The 20,635-nt window shown below is 46.9% G+C and overlaps 1 protein-coding gene across 5 annotated transcripts in view; it reads right to left on the reverse strand.

Moving 5' to 3' along the window:
• Positions 1–19,760, reverse strand: part of Gpr161 (G protein-coupled receptor 161) — a 37,852-nt gene extending 18,092 nt beyond the window's left edge. Inside the window, exon 1 of one of the 5 annotated variants that reach the window (XM_036202416.1) lies at positions 19,407–19,760. The gene's annotated coding sequence lies outside the window, so the exon portion shown is untranslated. Of the gene's footprint in view, positions 1–17,191; positions 17,399–18,473; positions 18,878–18,981; positions 19,201–19,373 lie in introns of those variants that run through there. The other 4 variants (XM_036202414.1, XM_036202418.1, XM_036202415.1 and 1 more) reach the window with 4 other exon arrangements.
• Positions 19,761–20,635: the final 875 nt, after the last annotated feature.

Genomic DNA, 20,635 nt, shown 5'->3' on the forward strand with positions numbered 1-20,635 from the left:
GAGGCAAGGAAGCAATTAGGGATTGTGGATGGGGACAGGAAGACGCCATATTGGCCCACACAGACTTCACTGTCTATTAGGTAGGGTCCCTGCTCTCAGGAAACTAGCTCAGGATCTCAGCTAAAATTCAAGGTTGACACATCTTAAGCATAAAATATGTAGACTAATGTTTCTCCAGAACCTTCCATCTACTTTAATCAGCCAAGGGAAAAAACAAAAAAACTCTGCAGGTTGCTTTTCCCACCTGCTCTCATTGTCCATGAACAGAAAGCACCAAAAAGACAGACAGCTTTTGGTGAGGCAGCCAAGGTCCCTGGTGACGAAATCATAGCACACAGCAGGAAGATGGTCCCCAAACCTTCCTGGAGGACCTGCCATTTCTGTCCATGCACCTTTGTCGGGGGGGGGGGGGGAGACACGGGGACAGGGCCCTGGAGTCAGCTAACAAGCTCTGTCTTCAGGGAACCTAGCCTCAGCCCTGCTGTCTGGAGCAGCCCCCCGCAGTGAACCTGGCCTCTGGAGCAGCACAACCCTCATCTTTGGGGTAACCTTCTTTCTCACTGCCATCTCTTCAGGTCTCAATCATCTGTCACCATGGTGTCTAGAGCCTTTATTAAGACAAGACCCCCACATCTGCTTTTGCACTGGCTCAAGGATGTCTCCAACCCTTCTGATCTGTAATTGAATATACCGTTCTGTATATAGTCTAGCTAATGTCAAGTGCAAAGAGTCAGTTTTCTTTAGGATCAGGACCAATGTCCTTACAGTATTCACTCTGAGAACACATTTTCTTGTAGCAATTTTATCACCCTGTTGGGCTTATGTAAGTATGTGGTCAACTTATTCTATGCCAAGTTTGTATCATAGGAAATACTGTGAAGACAGATGTCCCCAGTCTTGAACATACGGAATTAATGTTTCTAAAGCTAAGTACAACCATCATTTCTACTAAAGTTTGCATTGTGCATGTCAGCTCATATTTCCAAGCTGCTAAAATATTCTAAGTCTTAATCCAGTTATGCAATGTCTTAGCTCCCCAGCGTTGTGACATGAAGACGCTTTGTAGGTGTGCCGAATACAAACATGTATGCAAGGTTCTTTCAGGTCTTCACCTTTAGTTGCCAAGTTGTGGATTTTGTTGCCTCTAAGTAAACTATTAGTTGGCATCTCAAAACAAAGTCTTCATATAAGCATATCATTCTGCAGCCAGCTGCAATAGCTGTAATGCGGTCATTAAGAAAACATTTGAGATGGCCAGTGGTGGTGCACACCTGTAATCCCAGCACTCAGGAGGCAAAAGCAAGTGGATCTCTGTGAGTTCAAGGCCAGCCTGATCTACAGAGTGAATTCAAGGAAAGCCAGAGCAACACAGAGAAACCCTGTCTCGAAATAAAAAAAGAAAAGAAAAGAAAGGAAAACAGGCTTGGTACCAGCAATGGTGATGCACACCTTTAATCCCAGCATTTAGGAGGCAGAGGTAGGAGGATCTCTGTGAGTTTGAGGTCAGCCCGGTCTACATAGAAAGTTCCAAGCTAGCCAGGGCTCCATAGTGATACCACCTTTAATTTTTTTTTTTCCTCCCGGCTAACTGAACAGGGAGCCCTTAAAGCTGTGACTGAAGTGAAAAAAACTATTACAAATGATTATGTCCTCAGGACAGAGACTTGGGTCCCATGTCCCAGCACCTGGTCAGGCTCACTGCTACGCAGTGGGCAACTGAATAACTTTGCTGGCAAATGACTTTTAATACTCTGTAAAAGAGTTAGCATCATAAAGGCGCCCTCGCTGTGCCCCTGAGAGAATAAAAATGGATGCAAAGTTCCCAGGAGATGAGACCAAGAGAGTCTCCCCTGATCCACCAGTGACTGCAAAATGAGGGGGCTAGAGCTGGCAAGGGTCCTTGAGGTCTCCCGGTCCAATCCTCCCCGGGAGGTGATGAAGAATGTGGGTCAAAGAGGTACCCACCCAGGGAAATCCAGATTCCTAGTCTCTGCCAGTAGGTCTGAAGTAGGCAGGCACAAGCCCCAGCAGATCCCTCCCCAATGGAGCTCTAAAGAGCCAGAGAGAGAGGATTTGGAAGGCCCCAGCCATCACAGGCTTCCTGGCTGACAGCCAGCTTACCCAGGGGCCTGACAAGCCAGGGCCCATTGAATAGCACATTCCAGTGTGACTCACATTTCTACTCTCCTAAGCACCCTCGGCTGCCAGGCACCGAGGTGTTTCTGAGCTTGCACACTGCTCTCACCAACAACCCAATGCTCCTGATGCACGGCTAGACGGGAGCACAGGTGGGGTGTCCATGCATGCTCAGCAACTGTCCCTGAAAGAGCTAAAGACCCAGGAAGGTTGGCAGCTACGCATCTTTACCTTTAAGGCCACAGATGCAAGGGGAGCTGCCCTCAGACTCCTGGCAACAGCCTCAAGTCATCCAAAGCCAAGTCTTGTCATTTAAGACAGCGATCAATAGCCTTTTTTTAAAAATTAAAACACAAGGCAGGGCTGGAGAGTACAGAGATGGTATCTGTGAGTTGTACAAACTAGTGTGTGTGGTGATTCCAGTACAAACACTTTGAGGCTCGAGCCACAAGGACAGAATTACCACACTGGCAGCTTCTTTCTTCCATGACTCCAAATTTGGATATTTTGTGACCCTGCCTCATATTCTTCCCTAGAATTCTGATTGTGACTGGCTTGTACTGCACTTCCTACTCCATTATTGCTGCCTGCGTCTGTGAGGATGACAGCGGTTTAGGAGCTGAGACCACATACGGACTTCAACACCGGACCACCTGGGGTAAATAAAACCTAGCCTTTCCACTTTAGTTCCATGACTAAAGGTGAATGCACTGACTTCTGTTTTTCCTTGCCAATGGAATGACTTTTATCTTCCACATAGAAGAATTGTGAGGATGGATTTGTTTGTGTCCAGCACCTAAAACAACATCTGGCACAAGCTTGCCTTTGCTGCAACAGTTTAACCTCATTCTGCTCTGGAAATGGCCTTTCTTTTATTTTCTCACTGGGGCAAATCCACATCACCTCCAGCTCCAGCAGTCAGTCCTTGACCTAGGGTGAATGTGTTCACAGCCGCTGGCTTGGGGATGACAGAACTCTAGGTTCAGGACTTCGGCTGAAAGTGCTAGAAGACAAACCAGTCAACTGAGGGGCTATATCGTCTGATACAACAAGACTGTAGCTTTGCATCGGCTGCTCACTCTGACACTATGCAGGAAAGGTTTACCAGGAAAGTGAGAGTGAGTAGTGTGGTGCCCTGGGAAGAGAAAGGGGCAAGATGCACACTAACCCATCTACAAATGCTCACGGAAGAGCTTGTGATTCTAAAATCTTGTTTTTCTCAGTTACATACACAGACTGTCCCTGTCCCCTACTTACGATAACTTCCATAAGTATCTGTCACTTGAAACTCAGCCCTGACTAATTTCCTAACACATCATGATTTACATTCAACATGTCAAGATTCTACCTCTTTGCCAAGTTTACACCAACTCCTCAGGCACAGCTCTGCTATCTCAGCTGCCTTCTGGAAACTTCCTTATCTTCTTGGACTCATGGCTTGCCCTTGCATGAAAGTGCAGAAAAGCTGTTCTGCTCCAGAGCAAGGTATCTGTAGGGTCAGAAGATCCGTATCACAGTCCACATGCACTGAGGCAGAGGTGACTTTCCATGCTGGTCAGTGTGTTGTCAACTTGACACAAGCTGGAATCCTTTGGGACGAGAGGACCTCAACTGAGGAAATGTCTTCACCAAGGTAGCCTGTGGGAAAGTCTATATGGTATTCCCTTTATTAATGATTGATGTGGGAGGGCCTAGCCTGCTAGAGGTGGTGCCACCATGGGCAGGTGGTCCTGAGTGATATAAGAACGCAGTCTGAACAAGCTATGAGGAGCAAGCCAGTAAGCAGTGTTCTTCCAAAGCCTTTGCTTCAGTTCCTGCCTCCAGATTCCTGCCTCCAGGTTCCTGCCTCCAGGTTCCTGCCCTGCTTGAGTTTCTGCCCCGACTACTCTCAGTGATGGACTGTTAGTTCCCTAAGTTACTTTTGGTCGTGGTGTTTTATCACATCGATAGAACCCCTAAAACACCTCCCTACTTCCAAATAGAACCATCAAAGGACAGCCAGAAAGACTGCACATAACAGGTGATGATGAAGGGGGCAGGGCTCCTAATACTTCTCTAACAAATGGGCCACTAGACAGGACAAGACGGGACTCTCTGCTCTGGAGCTTAGCTGCAGAGAAAATAAGTTCATTCTGGCAGAAGGTTCTTTTCTGATAACCTTGGGTACCCCCTGAGTGAGGTCATGGCTCATGTCCTTCTCCTTGCCTTCCTGAAGCTAGTCTCTCCCTCTGAGATGGGACCTTCCCCTTCATTCCAACCCCACATATCCTATGAAACATTTCAGGAAGCGCTGACCAGCCTGGAAGGCTGGGACCAAAGATGCCTTTATTTAAGGGAATGGAATGCAAACAGATAAACACATGAGATGCTCAGCTATCCCCCAGATGAGGAGATATTCCAAAGCATCACTTCAAACAAGCCCCAGTGAGGTCACTGTGCTATTTTGATCATACTCCCAGAGGCTCATCATCTGTGCACCTCAAAGCACCTTATGTACATCAATCCCAGTAGCTGGGGGTGGGTGGAGCTGGGAAGAAGGTTCTAATAACCACCTTGTTTGTACTTCAGATAACTGAAAGGAGTGTGAACCCCCACTCCAATCCCACCCACAAACAAGGCCACACAGCTTGACAAGAGCCAGGAAGGGATCACAGGTCCCTGGCCTCCATACCTATGTGTATACAGAGCTCTCTCCCCAGTCTCCCTTCATCATGCTCTGGCAGTCACATGAAAGTCAGTCTAAAGATAGCAGGTACAGGAAAATGGCCTCGGTTACCCTGGGCAGATGTGCCCCCCACTGGCCTTCCCAGAGTAGCTATAGTGTTCAGTGCTTTGCTCTGCTCCCTCGCTGGGTCCCACAAAGCCAGTCATGTGCTTGTTCAGAACCTCTTGGCGTGTGAATTAGATCTGGGCTCTGGTCTGCTTGGGAAAATACATCAAGGCAAAGAAAAGAAGCAAGCATGGGAACCCTTATGGTCTCTTTCTGAATTCTTAATTTGCTGGGCAGAAACCACTGTCAGCAACCCCTTTGCAGCATCCTTGGGCTCTACAGCTGGGAGTCTGTGGTTTGGGTTTCTTTGCTAGCTTCGGCCGCTATGACCCTGTCCATGAAAGCATAAAAAGTGTGCCTGTTCAGTATCCGTCCAGATCCAGGCTCTTGACTTGCTACTTAACCTCTCCGGACATCAGTTCCCATCTGTAAAGTAGAGGAAAAGGGAGTGCCTGTTCTAGAGCTTGTCAATATTTGTGCAGTTCCTAAAATAGTGCCTGGGTTCATGGTAAGTGCCCACTAAGGAAAAATAGGAAATGGGCTGAGAAAGGTTAAGCTAAAGGTAATTAAGCTTAGCTCTGTAAGCTGGTTCTGTGGCTGCCAACTGACCCTTAACCCATCCACTCATCACAACACATGAGCGTCTACATGGTCTAGCCTCATTTCATTTCATGTCTCACCCACACATCCACCGCTGCACAGATCCAGCAGCTGGGCTCGGGGCTCTTCACTTTCATTCTACTCCTGTTGAAGCGTACCACCTACTAAGAATATCCCCCCTGTTTGTAGAATGAAGGAATGAAGAGTTAATAGTCTTTAATAAGTCTATTTGTCAAATGACCTTGTCGAAAGAGAAGCAAACTAATAAATGAAAGGAGACCGCAGGCTTGGGATAATGCAAGAAATCCATGAATTCATGACATTGGACTTGACAATGCTATCATGGACAGGATACCAAAGGTGTAGGCCACAATGAGAGAGAGAGAGCCAGAGATAGACACACTCTGTCTGTCTGTCTGTCTGTCTCTCTCTCTGAGAGAGAGAGACAGACAGACAGTCACAGAGAAATAGACAAATTTGATTTCCTGAATTTTTTTAAACTGTATGCATTCAAAGATACCCCCACCCCCACTCTACCCCCAAGGTTTCTCTGTGTAACAGCCCTGGGTGTCCTGGAACTCACTTTGTGGACTAGGCTGGCTTCAAACTCAGAGGGATCCACCTACCTCTGCCTCCTGAGTGCTGGGATTAAAGGTGTGCACCACTATGCCTGGCTAAAATAGTCACTTTTTACTCAACAGAATAAAAAGGTCTCCCGCAGAAGTGGAGAAAGTTATGTATCTGATAGGGCATTAATATTCAGAATACATAACAGACACCTAAAACTCCAAGAACAAAACTTCAAACAACCCAACTGGAAAACAGGCAAAAGCCTCGAATGATGTTTCTGCAAAGAAAGCAAGTATAGCCAAGAGCAAATGCTCAACATCACGAATAAGTCCTAGAAACACAAAGAGATCCCTCCACTCATTAACAAACAGAAACGGGAACCAAGGGTTGGTGACGCTATGACGAAAAACTGTCCCTCTCTGGGCATGGTGACACACACTTTTGAGCGTGTGGCTGGAAATCCCACACAATGCAGAAAGCTTGAGATGGCTAAGTCTCCTAACGAGCTGGGAAGCCGCTGCACCTAGGCCACAGCTAGACAACCCTTCTCGGTGAATTCTCTGTAGGCAAGTTTCCTTGCTGAGAAAAGCAAGCCAACTTCAAACACAGGTCAAGGATGGAAAGAGAGATGCCGAGGAAGGTGAACTGCAGTGTGGTTGTTACAGAGCAATCCAAGAGCTGGTAAGAACAGATGCGGTGGGGCGGCCATTCATTCTCCCATCCCCTTTCAACCATCCTTGTCTCATTATCCTCAACCCCTGGCACAAAAGCTCCCACCACCTTAACTTGTTCATCCTTCCCCATGGCAACCCTAAATATGCAATGTAACCACCGCGGAGTGCACCTCCAGTAGCGATTTCTAAAACCGTACTTACCCCCTGGAACGCTTCATTCTGGACAGCTGAGTTTTCTGAACTAGTAAGATGTTATTAATAGCACGTTAACTCTTTCTAGTCAGCTTTTCCGCAGAATCCATGAAATCCATCATACTTTCCCAAATGTTTTATCTTATGTGTATGGATGTTTTGCCTGCATGTGTGTCTGTGCACCATGTGTGTGCCTGGTGCCAGACGATGCCAGAGAGGGCATCAGAGCCTCTAGAATAATGGGCGTTACACACAGTGGTAAGCTGCCATGTGAGTGCTGGCAATTAAGCCTAGGTCCTCTGGAAGAGCAGCCAGTGCTCTTAACCACGGGGCCCTCCTCCAGTTCCTTTTCCCTATATTTTAAAACAGAGTACATAACACACAAATCCCCTCATACATGGGCCTTAGGAAGCAATTCCAACACTATCCCTCCATTTTCAAACCTCCAAGGTTGTCAGCTTCACAACTCATCAGCGAGTGGGTTCTGACAGGGGGCCATTGTCACATGAACTCCGCTTCCCCACAACACTGACAGCGGTCATACGGTGTCCCTGAACACCAACCATGCCAGTGAGTGTCTGTTGTCAACCTGACACAGCCTACAATCACTAGGGAAGAAGGAACTTCAGTTGAGGAATTGCTTCTATCAGATTGACCTGTGATCACGTCTGTGAGAGACTGTCTTGATTGACGACTGACAGGGCAAGGGTCCATGCCACTGTGGGCTGCACCATCCCTGAGAAGGTGGGCCTGGACTAGCATAGAAAGTTAGCTGAGTGTGAGTGGGTGAGTGAGCCAGAGAGAGGGCCGGCAATCAGTGTTTCTCTATGGTTCCTATCCCGACTTCCTTCAAGGATAGACTGTCATCTGGAAGTGTAAGCAAGTGAATAACCTTCTCCTCCCCAGGCTGCTTTCAGTGATGGTGTTTGTCACAGCAACATAAGAACAAACTAGGACACCCATAGTGCCTTGCCTATTCTAGTTTATGCTTTCAATTTTCTCTGCTAACCTTCAGCCCTCCATCTCCCTATATTCAACCTGCAATTCTCTGCTGAGTTCATAACAGAGCGTGTGAAATAAGAGTTAGTGACTTCGGCAGGGAGGGCTTCCCCACAAAGATCAGTGGTAAGCACTCCATGGTCTCATAGGAGCCACTTCCTCCGGTGTCTTTGAGGTGAGCTGATTTTCTCCCGGGCAGGTCCATGATAAATGATGTGGCTCGGGCCAACAGTAGCATGTTCCAGACACATGGGACCCTTGAAACAGCCAGAGCTTGGAATCTGGCTTTAATAATTTGTAAGTAATATGGAAGAAACTGCTGGATTTGAAAGCAAGGTTGCTGAGTCCCATTGGATTTCACCCACCGGAATGAATGAATTATGTTCAATTACACCGACCAGTTGTCCCTGGGCTGTTCCAAAAGGCAAAGTTGGAGAAACCTGAGTTTCCTGCAGAGACAGTAGGGGTCCATGCAGAAGGTCTGAACAGCCTGTATGAGGAAGAATGTCACTGTTCCTGGCTGCCACACTCCCCTTCATTTAACTTTATATAAACTATCCTACCTCACGTTCTCTAAGTGGATCATTTGGTGGGGGTCACTGAGAGGGGTCCTCCCAACCAAGTACACCCAATAAGGGATATTACAGTAAATGTCTTTGTGGTCAAGAAAATTCAAATGCATTTTTCACATGGTAATTAATTCCCAGTAGCTTTTTGTTCTTAGGCGTGTCCTCTAGTTGAAGAGATAATAAAAGGGCAAGGGAGAATTCATGTGGGCTGGGAAAGCCATTCCTGTGCCCCAGGCCATGAGCCTCCATAGCACCACTTATTCCCACTTATTTGAATAGCATGTAGCTCAAGGCCTGACTAACACTAGACTAGAAGAAGCCTTTCTGGAACATTCTGCTCCTACCATGGTTGTTACCATCACCATACCTACAGTTTTCCTGTTCCATTTTAGCTTTTTTTTCAGACACATAGATCTTTATACAGCACAAGGGGGTTTTTGTTTATTTGTTCGTTTGTTTTTTTAAATGAGGTTGTGTTCCCTTCCAGGTGACTTACAAATGAATGCTTCCTGAATGTCTTCTACAATTGCCTTTGAGAAGATAAATATTTTATATTCTCTCCACACACATTCTTATGGATTGAAGTATCTCCCTGACAGACTCGTGTGTTGAAGACATGGCTCCCTCCCAAAGCGACGCTGAGATGTATGGCTTAAGGAAGTGACTAGTGTTAGTATTTATGGGGTGCTAGGAACACGTCCCGAACACGACAAGACCACAGAAGAGTTTTATTAAAGAGGATAGAGGTGACAGGCCTGTGTGAAACACATGTGAGGGCAGAGAGAGACAGAGAGAGACTGAGAGGCTGAGAGACTCATGCAAGCTGGCACTGGCTTTTTAAAGGTTGGGCCGCTCATGCGTACAGGGACTCCTGTGGGTACTCCACGCATGCGCGTAGGTTACATGGCTGCGCATGCGCTTTACGCAACCATGTAAAGCCACAGAGTCCCGGTCCCGCGAGATGTCTGACCCGGAGATGGCTATTCTGAACCGGAAATAGTTAGGCGGTCCGCCGGGCAAGCCCAACTGTGTGGACATGTAATCTCTATCAACTAGATCACACATAAAGGCAATGGCCTAATCCGTGGATAAATTCGTTGATGAACTCATAATTTAATGGACTATTGCAAAGTTGTGGAAAGTGTGGGAGGGGGCGCCTGGTTAGAAGAAGCACCTCACCGGAAGGAGTGCCTTTTTCGGAGCCCCCCCCCCCATCAAGAGATCATTGCATTTTCTCCGTCATCAATCTACTCCTCATGACAGGCTCAGAACCAGTGGAACCAGCATACCGTACGGTGGAGCCACTTAAGCCATAAGCCGAAATAGGTCTTCCCTTGCTTAACTTGTTTATCTCCAGTATTTGTCACAGGGACCAAAAGCTAACCCACACTTATCCGCTTCGACCTGGTAATCAATAGAAGAACATGGACTTTGGAGTTCTCACCCAACCTAGGTCTGGGCTCTGGCGATCGTATCCTTCAACCTCTCTGATCCTCAACTTTTCCATGAGGAAGAAGAGAGAATTAACTGACTTCATATGATTGCCAAAGGGAACAGCTGAGGAAACACGGGTAAAGGGGTTAGCGGGATGGCTACCAAGGTAAACTCTAAAATGCCTATATACATGAAGGCATGAAAGATTTAATCCATCCCACCACAGATGTAATCAAAGCCCGCTGATTATTTAGCTAGATGAAACGGATGTAAGGCAGGAGCATGTGAAACGAAAGCTTCCCCGGCTGCATTAGGGGTTCAAGGCCCCAAGATTGAAGCTAAGTACAGAAGAATACTTCCTCCCAGTGGTGAGCCGGCTTTGCATTTAGTATCCAATCACCTACTCTCCACAGCAAAGTCTGGGTCACACTTGTATTTCTACTTGTGACCATGGGTGCCCATGTTCCCCTGATTCCTTTGCTTCATAAGCCCTTCCCTTCAAAAGAAGACCTCCCCTGTGTAAGCAATAAAGCTCACAGTGATGTTAGTGAAGAGAATTGGGACCGTTGGGGAACAAGGCTGGTAAATCCAAGCAGACATCTCAGGTAACTGTCCAGCACAACCACTACTCCTAGGAGAGGTGATTTTGCGCCCTCTGCAGGGCACACCTGGAACTGCCAGGAGGCATTTGGGGTTGTCACACCAGGGAGATGCTGCCTGGAAATCAGGAAAAGGATGTTGGCTATGCCGATCAGCTCCAAAGAACAGCTAGTCAAAAATATCAGTCATGTGAGGATGGGAGGATTCTGTCCTGTAGGAGCAATATTTCTTACTGTATATGCTTAAGAAAAGTAAAACAACCCCTTTCATACACACACACACACACACACACACACACACACACACACACACACATACATACACAAGGAAGTAGTAAGAAATGAGGGAAGGCTACACTTAGAAGACCAAAACCGTTACTTCTATTAAAGGCAAACAATGATTACATGTTAATTAAGTTTTCCCTCAGTCTTATTTTTTTACTGATTATCCTCACTTTGCTAAGCAAACTAATGAAGCCCATATTGCTAAAATGACAATATTATTACATTTAACTCAATACATTTGTTGATTCTTTGAGAATTTCATACATGTAATAGCATAATTATTATTGTTGTCATTATTATTGAGACAGAGTCTCACTGTATAGTCCCAGTTGGTCAAGAACTCACTATGTAGACCAGGCTGGCCTCAAACTCACGGAGACCCACCTGCCTTCGCCTATTGAGTGCTAGGAATGGAGGTGTACGCCACCAAGCCTGGCCTTAGCATTATTATTTTTAAATGGCTCACAGGAATATTTCTTCTGGATATATTTTCTCCGGTGGCCATATATGAGATAGATACCTAAAGAACACAGGATGTCCCCGCTCTCCTTCTTCAAAATAGCCCCCCTGCTGCAGGTTTCTGGACACTCCTATAATCTTATCCTCCAGTGGGCTTTCTCCTTGTCATTCCTCACTGCACTGTGCAAAAAGTATGTACTGAAGATACTCTCTGCCCGGCTATTCTTTACGGCTGTAACACAACAGAAGCAAATACGAGCAAGTTTACAAGTGGGGGTGCAGACCACAAGCACTAAATAGTAAATAGGTAAAATAATTCCAGATGGGCTGGAGAGATGGCTCAGAGGTTAAGAGCACTGGCTGCTCTTCCAGAGGTCCTGAGTTCAATTCCCAGCAACCACATGGTGGCTCATAATCATCTGTAATGAGATCTGGTGCCCTCTTTCTGGCCTGCAAGTGTACATGCAGGTAGAATACTGTGTATATATAATAAATAAAATCTTTAAAAAAAATAATAATAATTCTAGATGATAAGTGCACCGAGGAAAAATGAAACTGCATCTGTTCCTCTGTTTCCTCTTGCTATAGGGACCCGTCTCAAACTGCACTTTCTCGGAGAAACTTGGTTCAGCTCATGAGTTTGGAGGCTAAAGCTCAAAGCATCCTCTGACTGCATCCTCTCATTGTAGGGGCATCTGAGAGGGAGTATGTGTGAGAGGCCATGAGAGACCACATGGCAAGGCAGGAAGCCAGCATATGGAAGGCATCAGAGCTTACTGGTCTACACCTCACTCCTGAGGGTGCAGGGAAGCAAGCGTGGATCCTCTGGAAGAATAGCAAATGATCTTAACCTCTGGGCCATCCTCTCTCTAGGTCCTTTAAATAATTTTCCTCTTCATATGCTCTCACACATACTCTCTCTCTATCACTTAACCTTTGCTAGTTAACTCTCCACCTTTAGCCTAGAGACAAGACTCACTTCCACCACCCTTAGATGTTTTTCTCCCCCATATAATACATCCAAGCACCTCAGACATGACATACACAAAAAAATAGAATTCACCATCTTGGCTCCTAATGTCCCCGTATATGATTTTTCATGTTTCTCCACTATGTAGAACAACACTACTCACCCCATCTCTTAAGACAGAAACTTGGGGGCTAGAGATGCACTTGCCTAGCATGAACCCTGGTCCCCGTCCCCAGCACTAAATAAAGCATTTATGGTGACATACACCTGTCACCCCAGCCCTGGGCAAGTGAAGGCATAGGGATCAAAGCTTTTCTGTGTTACACAAGGAGTTCATGCTCATCCTGGGCTAGAGACCCTGTCTGTTTTTAAAAAGAGACGACTCAGCAGTTTGAGATCACATGATGCACTTGCAATGGACCTGGGTTCAGTTGCCAGCACTTAGACCGGGCAGCTCCCAGTTCCAGGAGATCTAATGCTGTTTTCTGACCTCTGAGGGCATTTGGACACACATGTACTGCACATACATACATATAAGCATATACGCATACACATGTAATTTAAAATTTAAAAAATAAAAGACAAGACCAGAAAATTAGGACATTTTCAACTGCTCTTGCCAAATAATCCTTTGAGAGCTACAGCTCTGACTGACACTCAGGCAGTGTGATCCTGGGTCAGTTCATGAGCATGTCCAAACTGTAGATGTCCATACAGGGCAAAATAAGATTGTGTGTGTGTGTGTGTGTGTGTGTGTGTGTGTGTGTGTGTGTGTCTGTGCGTGTTGATAAATGTTAATCTGTTCCATTCCCTATGGCAGACATCCTGTGCATCACTAGAGCCTAGCTCCAGACTTCATCTATACTGACATCACCCATCTCAGAGTGCCATCCTCTCCCCCTAAGGAATTCCCATCTCTTCTTCTTATCTCTGATCTCACCCCCACTCCAATCTGTCCTTCCCACTCTGCCAGACTGATGGTTCCACACACAGGCCCGGCTGTGCCACGTGATTCCCACACCTGCAGGCTTTACTCATTAGCAGATGTCTCCCACCTCTGCTATCCCCAGTCACTCCCAGCCCTCCAGACACTGCTGCTGTCCTGCTCTGCACCTAAACAGTGTCTCCATTGCCCACCACACCCTTGCTCCCCATTCTGCCTGCCCAAGGACTTGGTGGGAAACATCCCTTAAAAAGGCAAAGAAAATAGAGATTGGCTAAAGAGACTCAGGGACAGATACAGACCCTGACCACAGAGATCACAGAAGAGAGGGGAACTGGGGAGAAGGATAGATGCAGTAGTTCTGTGTGTACCCCAATCCCCAGTGCTGGAACACAGGGTTTCCTGCATGCTAGGCTAGCTAAGTGCTCTGCCACTGAGCATGTATGTCTGTACCCCAGTCCCCAGTGCTGGAATACAGGGTTTCCTGCATGCTAGGCTAGCTAAGTGCTCTGCCACTGAGCATGTATATCTGTACCCCAATCCCCAGTGCTGGAACCCAGGGTTTCCTGCATGCTAAGCTAGCTAAGTGCTCTGCCATTGAGCATGCATGTCTGTCTCCCTGTCTGTGGTGGAGGGGAGGGGGGTTACACATGCTTGTAAACGCAGACACCTAGGGAGACCAGCCTCTCCTGGAACTGTAGTTCATAGGTAGTTGTGAGCGGCAGACATAAGAGCTGGGAACTGAACTCCAGTCCTCTGTGAGTGCAGTATGTGCTCTTAACCACCGAGACATCATCTCTCAACCCCTCTCAACATTTTTTCAATTTAAAAATAAATAATTAAATACATGAAAGAAAGACACAGTTTAGGAAAGTGTATGTCACCATAAATGCTTTATTTAGTGCTGGGGACGGGGCGCAGGGTTCATGCTAGGCAAGTGCATCTCTAGCCCCTAAGTGTCTGTCTTAAGAGATGGGGTTTGGACAGGGCTTCGGGAAAACAGAGAGCCATCAAGAAAGAAAGGACACAAAGCTAACCTCACAAAAATTAAACACGCCCGCAAAGAAAGGGTGGAAAGGGAAAACATTTGATTTGTTAACAACAGGTGGACCAAAGTCCAGAATCCAGGCGGGGCTTCTTAAATTGATGAGATTCCAATGCACCAGAAGGGGGGAAATGGTAAAGGAACTGACAGAGGAATCAGAGGAGATACAAGTTGATTTCTTAAATGTTAAGAGTGAATGCAGAAGAATCTATTAGCATTTAAAATGCTCACAACCAATGTTGTTCTCTAAGACTTGGGATAAACTTAAAATGTCATATGCAGAAGTGGGTATAAAGTACGGTGCAGCATTCATTCTGAAAGGAAAAGAAAAAGAAGAAACGATACATATTGTTCCACCTGTGGGTGTATGGATCAGATCTAAAAAACAAAAACTGGCAAAATTGGCTATAAGTCAAACAGGAAATACAGGGCTGGGAACAGGAGTGGGGTGGAGCTGTTACTTTATATAACTTTTACAATTTTGAATGTTGTGACTTTTTTTTTAAACTACATGACCTAACCCTAAGCAAGCAATCTTACATAAGTACAATAATTAGATCTCCTTTTCAACAGTCTCTCAGACCTCAGTAGACAAAAGGGAACTCTTTAAATAACTCGTTAAGCTGGGTGTGGTGGTGCACGCATTTAATCCTGGCACTTGGAAGCAGAGGCAGGTGGATCTCTGTGAGTTGTGAGTTCGAGGCCAGCCTGGTCCACATAGTGAGTTCTGGAACAGCCAGGGCTACATACTGAGACTCTGTCTCAAAAAGAAAAAAATAATAATAAAAATAAATAACTGTTTAAAATGTGCATCTTCTTTGGCCCAGATTCTACTTTGAGAAATAATTTGTATCCAGGAATATTCTAAATGTGACATAAATAAAAATAGGCAGATAGATAAAGCTGGAACAATCTAAGAGCCCATCAATCGGGAAATGTTTAAATAACAGTAAGTACACTATGAAGTACTATATAGCCATTTAAAGGAATAAAGTTGCAGGGTATGGTGATGCAGGTTTTTAACCCCAGCACTTGGAGACAGAGGCAGGTGGATCTCTGTAAATTCAAGACTAGCCAAAACTACACAGTAAGACCCTGTCTCAAAAAAAGAGAGAAAGAGAGGGAAAGAAAGAAAAGAATTATTCCTATTACTATTGAGATTGGATGATTTTTAATGTCATATTGTTCAATCAAAACAGTATAATTATGGAAATTATATATATCCCCATTTATATAGTATTTTTTCAAAAGTATATTCAACATATTCAGGTTGGTTCTAAAGCTAGAGATGTAGACAATATTATTTTATGTCTTATACTGTGATGTGAATAAACCATATATTACATATCACCTCTATTTCCAGGCATGATAATACATAAGCACTGGAAAAGACCTGGAGTGGGGGGGCTGGAGGGATTCTTCCCCCAGTGGAGTGCTTGCCTTGGAAACATGAGAACCTGTGTTCACATCCCCAGCACCATGTAAAAGTCTCATTCCCACATCTGTGACTGGCACTGGAGTGAGGGGGCAGGAGACTCCCTGGAGCCCACTGGCCAGCCTAGAGGGTTATAAACTCCAGGTTCAAAAACAGACCCTGTCTCAGAAGAACTGGGAAAGGGAGACACTTTCTTCAGTACATAAGTCAGCCATGGTAAGTTACCCATGCTCCAGTAAATCACGCCCCTCACCCTATGCACATGCAAGCAACCCTAATCAAATGTCCAAAAATGACATGAAAGCAGATGGGGGCTAGCTGGGGCAGAGGGGGTTCAGTTGGGGGTGGGGAAGAGAAGGCAAAGGGTGAGCATGGTCAAAATCATCATATACAGTGTCAAGATAGAAATAGTAAGGTGGAAGAAGGTAATCAAGCCCTGGCTTCCACATGCACACATGTACAACACACACACACACACACACACACACACACACACACACTCATTCACATGCACATGCACACACTCACACTCACACACATGAACCTGGAAGGAAATACATTTGATGTGGTTACCTCAGAGGTGGAAAAATAATCAAGGAGATGTGAAAAGAACTTTAATTGTTTATATACTCCTATGTTTAAAAAAAATCTTTCCTAATAACCTGTGTTTTTGAAAACTTACTATATACCATACAAGCTCTATCATCATGTACCCCAGATCATATACTGTAAGGGGCGGGTCTAGGCTGTACCTGGGGCTAGGTACTTCAGATTATTCCCAGTGTCACCTATGACTCCAGTATACCACAAACACAATCCAAAACAAAGATGCAAATGGACCTCATCAGGATTTAGACTTAGACTGAAAGAAAACCCCTTCCTTCATGCTCCCAACTTTCCTTGAATATATCTGCCATGAGCGCTACCCTCTCCACAGCCAGGCAAAGAAAATGACCCCAGAAAGAGACCGAAAACTAGTTGAAAGTATTCTTCTTTGAGATGGGATAGAATCATTGGTAAGATCAGGGTAAGTTGGATGAATGAAGTATTAAATCCTTCCTCAAAACTGCAAAGCACACAGACAGACAGCCTCCTCCCTCCTTGTTAATATTTTTGGGTTTAAAAGATACCACTTCTCCCCTCCATTCATGCTTTACAATGGTTCCGATAGACTGCGTCTCAAAGGTCTAATCTAGGCTGTATACTGTCAGTCTGCAGATCACAAAACACCTGGACACACAATTCAATTACTCTGCATATTTAACAAAAACGAGTTTTGAATTAAAAGCCAATTTTTTTAAAAAATGAGATTTTTGCCCCCCACAAAAATTTACAGTTTCCACAAAGCTCACATCAGACAACAATGTGTTGGGACCTTGTGATAGTATCCACAGCTGGCTGCCTCCTCACGGGGTGTCACTCTGCACATAACCCTACCCAGCCCACCTGCCCAAGCTGTACCCTGGCTTCCTGGATACATGGTCCATGGAGTGTGTGCCGTGGGACTCTACCTGGATCTGCTGACACTTAGGACGGATGAAGCTCAGACTTCAAACAGTGCACACACCCTCTGATTACTCCATACTCCTTGGTTAGGGGACTCCTCAAGCAAAGGGCCGCAACACAGCTTTGGGGTCCCCAGGTCTTGGAAGTTAGTACCAAAATACCAAGCAGATTTCTTCCCGAGAAGGTCTCTATGCTCACTCCCATCTCATTAGGTCTGTAGGACAAAAAGCCCTGAGTCAAATGACCCCCACGTGCAACGCATTGCTTAGTCAAAAGATGCTAGTTCAGTTGGGAGGCCACCCCGCCACCCGCCACCCGCCACCCGTCCACATAGTGAGTTTTAGGACAGCCAGGACTACATAGAGACCCTGTCCCAACAAGACAAAACAAACAAAGAACAGGGCAGAATATTTCACTTTCCTGACTTTCAATTTCCTCACCCATCAAAGGGGGCAATAATTGCAGTTCACAGGGCTGTCATGTGAATGGATTTAAAAGGTGAGTATGAAAGCAGTTGTCAGCCCCTTAAAAGTATAAAATAAGGTGGGTGTAGGGTAGGGCAGGAAGAGGGGCTCTGGAAGAAGGCGGGTGGAAAGCCTGGCTACATAACCTGCGGCCTCGCCCCTTCCCTATTCTTCCTAGAGGAGCTGACAAATGCATATTTTCACCTGATCTCAAAGTGGCTGAAATAAGTAAGATGCATTATATAGGCAAACATTTGGAAAAGCTGTAGCTCCAAGAAGCTAGGCTGCAACCCGGGATGGCTTGACCCGGAGGAGAGGGATCCCAAGGCTCCAGCAACCTCCAGCACCTAAGACAGTCTGATCTATCAGTGTCTGCCCCTGGGCACATCAACCGAACCCAGTTCCTTTCCCTCCAAAACTGCAACTTTCTCCCTACCTAGCAGGGAGGCGGACTAAATGGCCGCTCTTGTAAACACTTTGCAAAAGGGATAAGAGGTACGATAATGAAAAGGCAGAGTCTCAGAGTTGTGCTACCCAAAGATGCCAACGCCCGGCTGCAGCCACTGGTAAGCAGGCTGCTCTGAAGCGCATCGGGCCATCCCCAACAGACATTCTCATGCCACATGCCTTTGTCCACAGGATGCACCGGGGCTTAAGCTCTTGGCCCAGTTGGTACAGTGCTTCTCCCCAGCTTCAAAACCAACCAAAATCTCCCTCTCACAGATCTGAGGAGCAGGGGCGTCCATTCCGACGTCTGGGTTCTCCTCCCACCCAGTCTCTGGCACAGGACACCCTAAGTCCTGACCAGGACGATGTTACTCACCTGGTCCTCACGGATTCCAATTGAGGGTCACAGCCGCTGTGCCCCACACCCCCACTCCTGAGCCGGCTGCAGGGGGCGCGGCCCTCCTCGGCGGAGTCCGGGGCATGCACTGATGCTCTCCCTTCCCAGGGGATGTGCAGAGGGGCTCCGGGGGATATGGAGCAGGCTGCACTCGGCAGAACCAAGAGGGCTTCTGAAAAAGCCTCTGGCCGATCGGAGGGGCGCCCCCCCGCCCCCTCCAGGCTCTTCCCACAAAGCCAGCCGCGAAAGCGCCAGCGCCCCAAAAGCAAGGCTCGGTACAGCCGGGGACCAGCCTCAAGAAGACTTGGGAGAGGGGCGCCGGGAGAAGCAGAACACCCCGGAAAGGAAAGGGGCATCGAGGGAGGGCTGCAGACCCAGCCGGGCCGGCGCCTAGCACAATGCCTTCAGCGCCGCTCCAGCTCCATCCCCGGGCAGCCCGTCCCGCCCCGGCCTGCGCCCCCCACCTCCTCTCCCGCCCGGTGCTCACCGAAGCGCCGCGGCAGCTCAGGGCCCGGCCGCCTCCCCGCCGCTTCCTCCCGACGAGCCCAGCCGCACCGCGCCCGGGACGCGAGGTTTCGGGTTTCAGCCCGCCGAGCCCCGCTTCGCTCCTCCCGCCGGCAGCACGCGGCCCCCGGGCCCGGAGCAAGGCCGAGCAACTTTGAGGAGCTTGCGCTCCGCCTCCCGATGCTCGCCCGCCCTCGTCGCCGCCCCGGCTGGCGCCCCGAGTCCCGATGCCCGGTGTCCCGCGCCCCGCCCCGCTCTCCTCCCTCAAGCCCCTTCCTCCGCCGCCTCCCCGCCCGCCCGGCCACTTTTTTCCCATTTCTTCCCACGACCAGCCTCCGAGCAACCTCGGCCCACGGCTCTTTGTCTCGCCCTCACCCTCTCCATTCTCCCACTTTTCCTCCTGGAAACCTTTTTGTGGTTTCTACTCCGGCCTCCTCTCCTCCGGTTCCAGCCTCGAGGGACATCCGTTTCCATTTCTCTTTCCTTCCCTCAAGTACTTTTGGATTCTTCTCTCTCCACAATTGCATTCTCCTCCTCCTCCCGTCTCCAGTTGAACTCTGGACATCCTTTTCCTTATGCACCTTTCCTTCATCCAACCAACCACTGAGGGTATCTGTCTAGTACCAGACTCTGCCCTGGACCCTGGCAATATCACAGTTAATAACCCCGAAGCCAGACTTTAAGGAATGAAAGCAGGTTGGAGTGGAGAGTGGATGTAAGCAGACCTTTACAATGAATGCCTCCATGCCCTCTCAACAAAGGCGGGGAAAAGCAGAGAGAATAAAGACCAGGACCTGCTTGTTCAGAAGATGAAAGCTCCTTCTTATTCTTTCTTTCCTTCTTCCTCATCCCACATATTTCATACTTCTCCCTAGACCCCTACGTTTCTATGCTGTAATCTTAAAAAACAGAAGCGAACGGTACAACCGCGAAGAAAAAGAAACAACAAAAAGAGCACATGTGTCAGCATAATGATCAGATAAAAGTAATAATGCTTGTTGTCAAATTCCAGAAAAATAAAAATAAAATACTGATACTGAGCTTAGAGTAGTACTCAAATCCCTCTGAAATCCATCTGCTTGGATAAGTGCATTAATTATTCCCTTGTCTGCCGATTGACACTGTGGGAGCTGCCTCCTTATTATTATTGGGCAGCATTTAGAATAATAATTCACTATCCACCACCTGCTAAACCCCCAACTGCTTTAGGAAACAAGCGGGATAATGAGGGGGAACAGTAAATGGATGGCTTGCTATTCTGTATGACTCGATGCTTTTATTCAATCAAAAACTAGGAGCTAAGTCCTTTTCAAAGTCTGGGTCATCCAGCCAATTAGATGCTCAAAGCAGCTTAAATCAAGGTGTTCTCAGGAGTATTTTAGACATTTATTCCAAAATCTCTGATTATTAATTTAATTAACATGGACTCAAACACCAACTAAACCCTGCAACCCTGAGGGAATTAGCTATCCTTTTTGAGTCTCCACTTATTCATATACAAAATGGGGGTGTGGGTACCTACCTATCTGTGGGAATTAAAAGTTAAATGAAGGACTGAAAAGATGGTTCCGTGGTTCTGAGCACCAACTGCTCTTCCAAAGGACGCAAGTTGGAGTCCCAGGACCTACATCAAGTGA

The sequence above is a fragment of the Onychomys torridus genome, chromosome 11, assembly GCF_903995425.1.
Source record: "Onychomys torridus chromosome 11, mOncTor1.1, whole genome shotgun sequence".
NCBI classification, from domain to species: domain Eukaryota; kingdom Metazoa; phylum Chordata; class Mammalia; order Rodentia; family Cricetidae; genus Onychomys; species Onychomys torridus.